The sequence below is a fragment of the Elaeis guineensis genome, chromosome 16, assembly GCF_000442705.2.
Source record: "Elaeis guineensis isolate ETL-2024a chromosome 16, EG11, whole genome shotgun sequence".
Classification (NCBI taxonomy): domain Eukaryota; kingdom Viridiplantae; phylum Streptophyta; class Magnoliopsida; order Arecales; family Arecaceae; genus Elaeis; species Elaeis guineensis.
Genome location: NC_026008.2, coordinates 44438486 through 44447921, shown reverse-complemented (window position 1 = coordinate 44447921; position 9436 = coordinate 44438486). Strand labels below are relative to the sequence as shown.

Below are 9436 nucleotides of genomic sequence, written 5' to 3'. Positions count from 1 at the left end.
CAGCATGGTGGGGACATTTTCTAATAAGGTCTTTTAATCTCTCCCATGTTTCATGAAACATTTCTCCATCTAATTGAGAAAAACTAGTTATGGCTTTCCTTATTTGATTAGTTTTTCTTATGAAAAAATATTTCTTGAGAAACTCTCCATGCAGCTGGTCCCAGGTTGATATAGTCATGGAATCCAAAGTATGTAGCCAGTATTTGGCTTTGTCCTTAAGTGAAAAAGGGAATAATTTTAACCTAAGAGCATCATCGGAGAAGTTGTGAATTTTGACAGTTGAGCATATCTCAAGAAATTCTTCAAGATGTTTATAAGGGTCCTCATTACTAAGTCCATAAAATGAAGGTAACATTTGGATTATACTGGACTTAATTTCATATTGAGTGGCCTCCACAGGAGGTACTTGAATACAAAGAGAGTAGGTATATGTGGAAGGAGTAAAGTACTCCTTCAATTGCTTGGGTGGATCATTCTCCTGATTTCGGTCCATCTTTTTATGTCTGTTGGCTCTAAAGGTTCTTTCTATTTCTGGATCAAAAGGTTGGATTTCTGGTCGTAACGATCTACGGCCAAGCATACACCTTACAATTATACTGTAGAGCACACACAGAAATTTTTTTTTTTTTTTTTATAATATATATTTTTATAATAAAGTGAGAAAAGAATGAAGAAAATCTAAAGAGAAGAACCTAAGAATCTTAAATCTATAAAAAGAGAGAAATTAATTAATGTTTAGATGTTAATTACAATCGACTTAAACAATCATAGACTCTCTATCCTACGGTTAACTTAGATCTAGACAGCTCCTAACTTTCAAGATTGAACACTCCAAGCTCAAGACTGACTAACTGACTCGATCAGGTAAGCGTAAGATGTGGGAGGCTCCCTGCTCGTTGCTTTCTTTAGACACCAACTAAGTTGGCCAGGTCAGTCAACGGAACCAATTGAAAACCACTTTCTTTAACCACTTGCCTTACACACCGAGCAATTAACCAATCCGCACTCGGTTCAACTCTAGAGCTTTCTTATCCTATTGAGCTCGAAATTCCTAGGGCTGACGTCTAGTTGATTTTAAATTAAGGTCTAGGTTATGCAAATGCAAGAGAGTGATTTGTGGGCCAAGGAAGGGTGATCAAATCCCCACCTTATCTGGTTAATGGGTTATTGCCCTTAAGATTAATTATGGAGATGCAATGCAAAGAAACAAGGTGTCCAATCAAGTTAGAAATTTTTATATTTGAGGTTACGCTATTTTAGTTAAGTATTATGAAATGTCAGTGGTTTTTTTTTTATATAATTTTATCTTTTTATATATTTTTTTTTATTTTTATTTTTTAGTTTTACAAGAAAATAAATTTAAGTGATTAAGTCTAAAAAGCAATAAATCACTGGGCTATGAAAAGTAGCAAATTATTCTAAGCAGCAAAATTCCTAAGTAGTAAATTAGTTATGCAAGGTAATTCTGTAATTATGCAAATAAGATTATCTAGCTAGAAAGCACTGAAAAAAAATTTAAAATGAGAAATAAAAACTGAAAAGTATTTTTTTTTTTTTTTAAAAAAATTTTTTTTTTCAATTTTTTAATTCAACCGTACCAAGATCCCCGGCAACGACGTCAAAATTTGATGCGTAGTCGTTGATAGCACCAAAAATAACTCTACTCACTACGTAGGTAGGATGAGTCGAGATCGTATCCTCAGGGACCTTGGACTAAGTTGAGATTGTAAGATAAAAGAAAGAAACGTTGTTTTTGATTTAGAAAATAAATTATCTTAAAATTGAGGTAATTAGAAAATAAAGAACTTGGGAGTTTTGAATTACTTTGCACTAGCAGAGTTGTATCTTTTTTTTTTTAATTAAATGGATGCGATTAATCTTAAGAAAAATATCTGTCATTCCTCGGCACGCTCCGTACCCGTAGATCACGACGCGTCTCCGAAAAGTACTAGATAAACAACTCTTCTTTCCTCGGCACGCCCCGTATCCGTAGATCACGGCGCGTCTCCAGAAAGTAAAAGTTGTTCCTAATATTAATCTAACAAGAAAGCATAAATAAAAGCATATAAAAGGGAGCAAATAAAGAACTCATGACAATTTAAATAAAAAGCATAATCTTTATTGCATATAAAGAAATACAGGAAAGTTTAGAACAATAAACCATCTCTGTGTCGTTACAAAATTTCTTCTCCACTCCCGAGACTGCTAGCCTAGCTGCTCATGAAGTAGTCCCTTTCTATTCCTCTATGCAAGGCTCTAGAAGAATTTCTGGACTCCCCCTCCAATGAGAGTACAAAAGTCTTTTTATAGGTGTTAGGAGGGAGGAATTTTACATGATTTTCCGATGTGGGACTAAAAAAATACAAATCTTTCAAAATATTTCTAAATATTATTTTTTTTCTAATTTTGAACTTGTCTGCCGTGCGCCCACACCTGCGTCAGCGCCCGTCCCGCGTCCACGCCGCGTCCCGCGTCCACGCCCCGCGTCCACGCCGCATCCCGCGTCCCGCGTGTTCACGCGCGCCCACGAGCCCATGCTGCCCACATTCATGCGCCAGCTTTCTTTTGTTTTGAATTCATGTCAAACCGCGCCCAAAGCTTTTGAATTCACGTGAAACCGCCCAGAGAAAATCAACGTGAACCACCTTTTCACATACCAAAAAGAAACTTTTATTTTTTTACAATGACATCTGTATCCTTTTGGATTCCTTGCATAGTATCTTCATTTTCTATAATACCGGATGCATCTTTTTTTTATTTTAATTTTATTTTAAGTCCAAATTTCTTCAAACTTGAGTCTTTTTGATCTATGAATCGGACTCTTTGTATCGGCAATCATCTTTCCTGTAAAACATAAAAAGAAGCATCAAATTCTTAATAAATAAAATAAATTAAATATAATTTTTTGCTTTAAATGACTTAAATTATGTGTTTATCACCTCTCGTCCTCCCGAGTCTCCTGTCTCGTGCCCGATCCGCCTCCTGGAGCTCCACCTCGCTCTGGGCTCCACCTGGCTCCCGATGCTCCACCTCACACTGGGCTCCCTACCAGGTAATAATATCCTCTGCTCTCCTTCTTCCCCTCCAGCACAATCCTATCACCGCGTAGCACCCTCAGGATTCCTCCACCAGCTACCGTCCTGTAGCCTCTCGAATCCAGTCTGCTAAGTGAGATAAGATTCTGCCTGAAATTGGGTATGTATCGGACCTCCCCCAATCTCCTCACTGTACCGTCATGTATCCTCCAGCTGATCATCCCAATGCCTCTGATCGCACAGCTCGATCCATCCGGCAGATATACAGTGCCCTTACTGTTCTCCAGGGAGTCAAACTGCTCCTCTCTGCAACACACATGATAGGGGCATGCAGAATCTAATATCCACTGCTGGGAAGAAGTAGATACCTCGTCAGATATCTCCAGGACATCTCCATCTGAATCATTGCCGGCCGTCGCTACAGCAGCCACCGTCCGATTTTTCAGTTGAGGGCAATCTCTGGCTAGATGCCCCAACTCCTCACACCGGTAACACCTGATTTTGCTCAAGTCTCTCCTGGACTTAGACCGCCCTCGATGCGATCTCCTGTCGCTCCGTCTACCGCCTCCTGCACCTCCAGAAGCCATCAAAGCTGAGCTACCGCCACTTGAGCTCGAAGCTGGGTTCTCCCTCCTGAGAACCTCGTTCTGGAGTATCGCCGTGGTGACCTCGTCCATCTTGATAGTGCTCTTCCCCATTAGAAGAGCAGTCACCAAGGACTCATACGAAGAAGGAAGCGACGCCAGCAAAACCAGCGCCCTGGTCTTCTCCTCAACGTTCTCGCCAACGCTGAGAAGGTCGGTGAGGATCTTCTGGAAGTGGCTCAGATGCTCCTGCACGTTCTGTCCCTCAGTCATCCGCAGTTGGTAAAACTGCCTCCAGAGGAAAAGAGTGTTGGTGAGAGACTTCGCCATGTACAACTCCTCGAGCTTCGACCACAGCACCGTCGGAGAAGTCTCGCTCAGCACATGGATCACCACCTCATCTGCCAGGTACATGCGGATGGTACTCACCACCTGCATCTGTAGCCGTTTCCAATCTCGCACCTCCATGGTGGTCGGCTTCTCATCGCACAAGAGAGCTTCGATCAACCCCTGTTGGATGAGTACGTCCTTCACCCTTGCCTGCCACAAGGAGAAATTGCTCTTACCATCGAACTTGTTGATCTCCATCTTGATTGTTTCTGTTTTTTTCATCTTCAGTCTTGCTCACCACCACTGCAATCTGCATCCTTGTACCGCCTTACTCTGATACCACTTGTTGGGTGGATGTCTGGCCAGGACACCACCTCCCAAGACCCTTTCAGTACCACGCGATGCAGCAGGAAGAAAGAAGAAATAAAACAAAAAGAAAAACAATCAAAATACGTGGATCAGCCACAAAAGGGCTCGCCTCCACGGGGCATGCAAACTTCACTATGAAAAAGAAATTTTACAAAAAGAGACCTCACCCTCAACCCTTGTACACCCAATTCTCTCTCACATGAAGTTTCCCTCACAAAAGCTCTCTCTCTCTTGGAGACCCCCCTGAACCCCTGAAGAGCCTGGTGACTGCTGTCCAAGAGCCTCCTGCTCCTTCTCTCACAGTGCCTCACGCCTCTCTCTCTCCTCTGGTTCGTACGGCGGCGAGAAAACCACACAACCACCCTCTGTTTCGTTCTCAGGGCATTTTTAAGGCTTAAACATAGGTTAAACCTTGATTAGAGAGGGATTAGGAGTCCTAAACAAAGTCAAGAAACCCTCCTGACCGTCGGATCAAGACCGGGAGCGTCCTCAGCCCTTAGATCGCGCTCCGATCCACGAAATAGGGCCGTGGACCGCGAGAAACACGTGGGAAACACCCACGCGGTCCACAGACCGCGCCGTGGACCACCCGGTCCACGGTGGACCGGGGCAAGGGCCAGCAGGCCGCTGGCCTGGGCCGGCCCACGCGCGCGGGCCTGGGCCGCGCCTGCGCGCGGGCCTGTGCGCGCCTGGGCCGCGCGCCCGCGCGCGCCTGGGCCGCGCGCCCGCCTGGGCCGCATGCCCCGCATGGCCGCGCGCCGCGTGGGCCGCAGGCTCCCCCCGCGCGGGCCTGGGTCGTGCGTCCCGCGCGCCGCCGCATGCGGCTGCGCCGCTGCCGTCCGCCGCCGGTTGCCGGCGGTCCTCCGCCGCCTCGATTTTCGTGCCGACTTCGAAAGCTCGTATCTCCTCCATCCAAGCTCCGATTCAGGTGATCTTGGTCTCGTTGGACTCCGTTTTTCGTCGCGAATCTCACTGTGGGCTCAATGTGGGCTGAATCTCGAGGCGTCAAATCCTAACAGATATAAATTTATATTGTATAGCTTATAATTTTAAATAAATTATTTTATATATTAATAATATAAATTATAGTTTGATGGTTAAAAACTTGCCATTCAAATAAGAGTTCACTAATTTGAATCCTACCTTGATTGGTATATAATTTTTTTTAATAATTTTTATCGGCATATTTAAAATGATGATATTCAAACTTTAAAAACACTTATATATACTACTAAAATTAAAAAAAATTATTAATATTTTTTAAAAATACTGATAATTAATTGTCGACATCAAAAATATTAAAAAAACATCAATAAAAATATTTATGATATTCTTTTTGTTCTATCACGATATTTAAAAATATTGTTCATCTTTATTTTAGTGATTATTAGATACACTTAATCTATAATAAATGATGTAGATTAAGTGAATGAAAAAAAATCATATTATTATTTTGAACGGTGAAACACGTGTTTTGGGATAATTGCAGCTAAAAAAAAAAACGATACCTTTTTTTTTTGGTAAAAAAAAAAAATGATACCTTTCATTGAGTTCAGTTACCATAGGCTAAGTCCAGCTTGGGTCCCACCAAATGGTTGAATGACGTCACCAAGCCCACAACCGCCGGGAGGGCATGACCTCATGACATTGATGGATGCCATCGCCATGATGCATGTGGAACGGACGAGGGCTCCACCGGTTGCCTCCGGCGGAAATTTTAACCCGATCGTGAAGGCGCGGCCCTCGCCACCCATCCATGTGTGGCCGGTCCATGCGTAGATATTGATGAGAAAAGAAGGATTCTGGTCACGATGCGTGAGCTCACCTTCGCCGCCGGATGTCGCAACACATGCAATGCCGAAACGCCAAGGACCACGTTGTAAAAGAATCTTAGAAGCGGAGCGGACTACAAGAAACATACGGTGGTTCTGGTTGCTATGTTATCTTGCTCATATAATTGCTGCAATTATCTAATTCCACTGCAACTTACAAGGACGTGGGCGACATATATTTATCCTGCCTTAATGCTGATAGAGATACGAGAGTGTGGTTACAGTAACAGATGCAGTGGGAGATTGTTTTATAGCAATTTGTCAGCTAATCAAAGATTTTCTTGAGTGAAGGTCAGCTAATCAAAGTTAATGCCAGCTAACTAAGAAACTCTAATTTTGGGACCTCTCACGAGGTGGCATGGTCACTTACTCGCAAGTCTTCTGATCACATATTGATTTTTTACGTCAGTGTAAGGTGTTGTCAATCCATGTGCAAAGAGAAGTAAATACTGCCGCAGATGGGCAAAAAAGTTAGGGTTTTGCCCCTGATGTTGTTTACGATGAGATATTTACATGTTTGTTTTGCCCCTGATGTTTGGATATAAAAATTTCTAAATAAAAAATATAAATATAAAAATAATTCAAAATATTTATCCTCCTGAAATACTTGCTCTATCATGTCACGAACCTAGCATTTCATGCAACTTGGTGCCCATCTTCCCGGAGCCTGAAGAGCTCGAGAGGATTTGGCAAGAAGGCTAAATATTTTTCTAGGATTTAATAGAAGCCACAATACTTCTAACCATTCAAAATATCACTTATATGTATATCTCCGGATCATTCATTGTAAAAATAAAAATGTGTGATGGTCTTTACCTTGAGAGGCTAAAGCAGTGGACTTATTTGAAGGATTACAAGCAAGCAACACTTTTAAGTACTGCATAGATGTGACACTCCTCCTACCCAACCGTGTTTCTCGCTTCCTAGGAAAATAGAGAAGCAGGTGTCTCCTATTCCTAAGATCCATCTAATGATGCTAGATTTTACTCCATGAATTTCTATCTTTTACGTTGAATTCCTTGGGATAAAATGGCTTGGCGAGGCCATCGCCCCAATAGACAAGGACAATTTGACGGGCTACATGCTTCGGACTCTGGGATCTGCAGTCCATAGCCCCGGTAGAAGTCGAACAATCTGAAGACATGCTCCAAGAGGCCGGTTGAACGCCATGGCTTGGTAGAGCACGGTCGTGGAGCCATTTATGAGGAGGTAATGCACTTGCGAGCCAAGGGTCAGACATGAGGACATGGACACCTACACGAAACATGCATTTTATCAAAAGGATGCCATTCATTAACCAAAGTCGGAATTCTTCGATTGTTACACTATGTGACAAGCGCACAAACATACGTGGATGAGGTGAGCTTGATTTCATCAGCTGCAAGAGCCTAGATAACAGACTAATGGACTTTGATTACCTTCCAAAAGAGTCCATGCTACAACCCACAAGCATTTTATCAAAAGGGTGCCATTTTCATGACCCTAAGCTAGAGCTCCTCGCTTCTCAAATTCCATGTTGAACAAACACTCTTCGTATTTACATTGAAAAAAGCATTAAAAAGAGAAAAACATAACCTTGCCAAACTACATTGTCGGGTTTTGACTTTATAGCAAAAGAGCGAACTGAAGAATCGACTTCCTCTACCACCGCCAAAGAGAATATGTGTTGCGGCTTTTCATATCCCTCAAATACGTGACAGCTAATGTGGTGGATCGACGGAGCGGACGAGCAGTGGTGACGATATCTTCAGTGGAGAAGGTACTCAAAGAAGGACTCGAGTGTGGTCGTATCTGGAATGTCAAGGCAGCCGCTAAGATTCTTTCAACGTGGGGCTTGCCTTTTTAACGTTGTGGGTGCTGCGATGTCCAATGATGAAGGTGAGCTCACGTATGGTGACCAGAACCCTTCCTTTCTCATCCACATGTGGATAGCCCGACGAGGGCCGCATCTTGACCGTTGGGTCAAAGTATGTCCCCTTCCTCACGAAGCAACCAATAGAACCCTCGTCAATTCCCCATGCACTATGACGACGGCATCCATGTGATACTAGCAAGTAACTCGCGCAATGCAGTGAATTTTACTTAAATGGTGAAGCAAAATAACATGGTCAAACACAGAAGATTCCAATGGAGACTTTATCCTTTTTTTTTTTTTTTTTTGATAAGAGGAGACTTTATCTTTTTTATTCCACTTGGAAGTCAAGAGTCCAGAAAGTGGAGATTTTTTTTTTTTTTTTGGATAGAAAATCGTAGCACGGAGAAAGGGTGGAATCGGTGATCCACCAGCTTCCACCTCTTGGGCCTCCCCAACCACCCTTAGTATTGGATAGTATAGGTTGGATCGATGGGAGAACTTCCAGGAAATTGTGTTAAATAGATGGGGCGATGAATTAACATGCATAAAGCCCTGACTTAATTTTGTATGCAGGATAACTGTTCAGTCCATGTTAGTCCATTCTCACAGCTTAGATGAGGGATAAGGTTGTGTTATGGCGTTTTGGTAGCAGTCTCCTAATATTTAATAAAATAAATGAACAAAAGAATAAAACAAAAGATAATGGGACAAAATGCTTGGTTTTGTTTCAAGATGGTAGCAAGTGCTTCGGTTTTAAAAGAATTAAACATTGCAAACTTATGACTCGGCAAGACTTTGTTGTTGAAGACTAAGTTTATGTACTTTATAATATGATTTTAAAGACCTAATCTGCAATATTTATTGTAGACTATGTTTATCTAATAATTTTTTATGTAAATGGATGATGACTAGAAGATTCTAATAATTATTGGTTGCTTCGTGAGGAAAGGGACGTATTTTGACCCAACGGTCAAGATGGAGCCCTCGATGGGTCATCCACGTGTGGATGAGATAGGAAAAGTTCTGACAACCATACGTGAGTTCATCGCTAGGCATCACAGCACCCATAACATCGAAATGGCAAGCGCTGCAAGCCCCACGTTGAAAGAACCTGTTGCGGCCAATCGCCTCGTCGCTCGATCGCCGAGAAGCGTGCACCTGCAAAAGAAAGTCCGTACTGACCGGAGGCGGCTCCGGCGGGGACCCTCCGACGGTCAAGTCAGAGAGGTGACTGGGCAACAGTAAAATGCAGACAGAGAGCTCTGAGAGGGAGAGAGAGAAAGAGGAGCGAGCCTGCGTATGTGGGAGAGACGGGCGGATCCCCCCTTTGCACTGTTGCCTTCCCCGGTATATATAGTGGAGCACGGTATGGCGCCGTCATTAATGGCGCGGACAAGTGAGGAACTGTCAACTCACTGTAGGCTGTCAGAG

At 42.9% G+C, this 9436-nt stretch overlaps 1 non-coding gene across 1 annotated transcript; it reads left to right on the top strand.

Moving 5' to 3' along the window:
• On the top strand, positions 1–106 carry LOC140854466 (small nucleolar RNA R71). Its single transcript, XR_012137681.1, has one exon. It is a non-coding gene; the product is annotated as a small nucleolar RNA R71 (small nucleolar RNA).
• Positions 107–9436: the final 9330 nt, after the last annotated feature.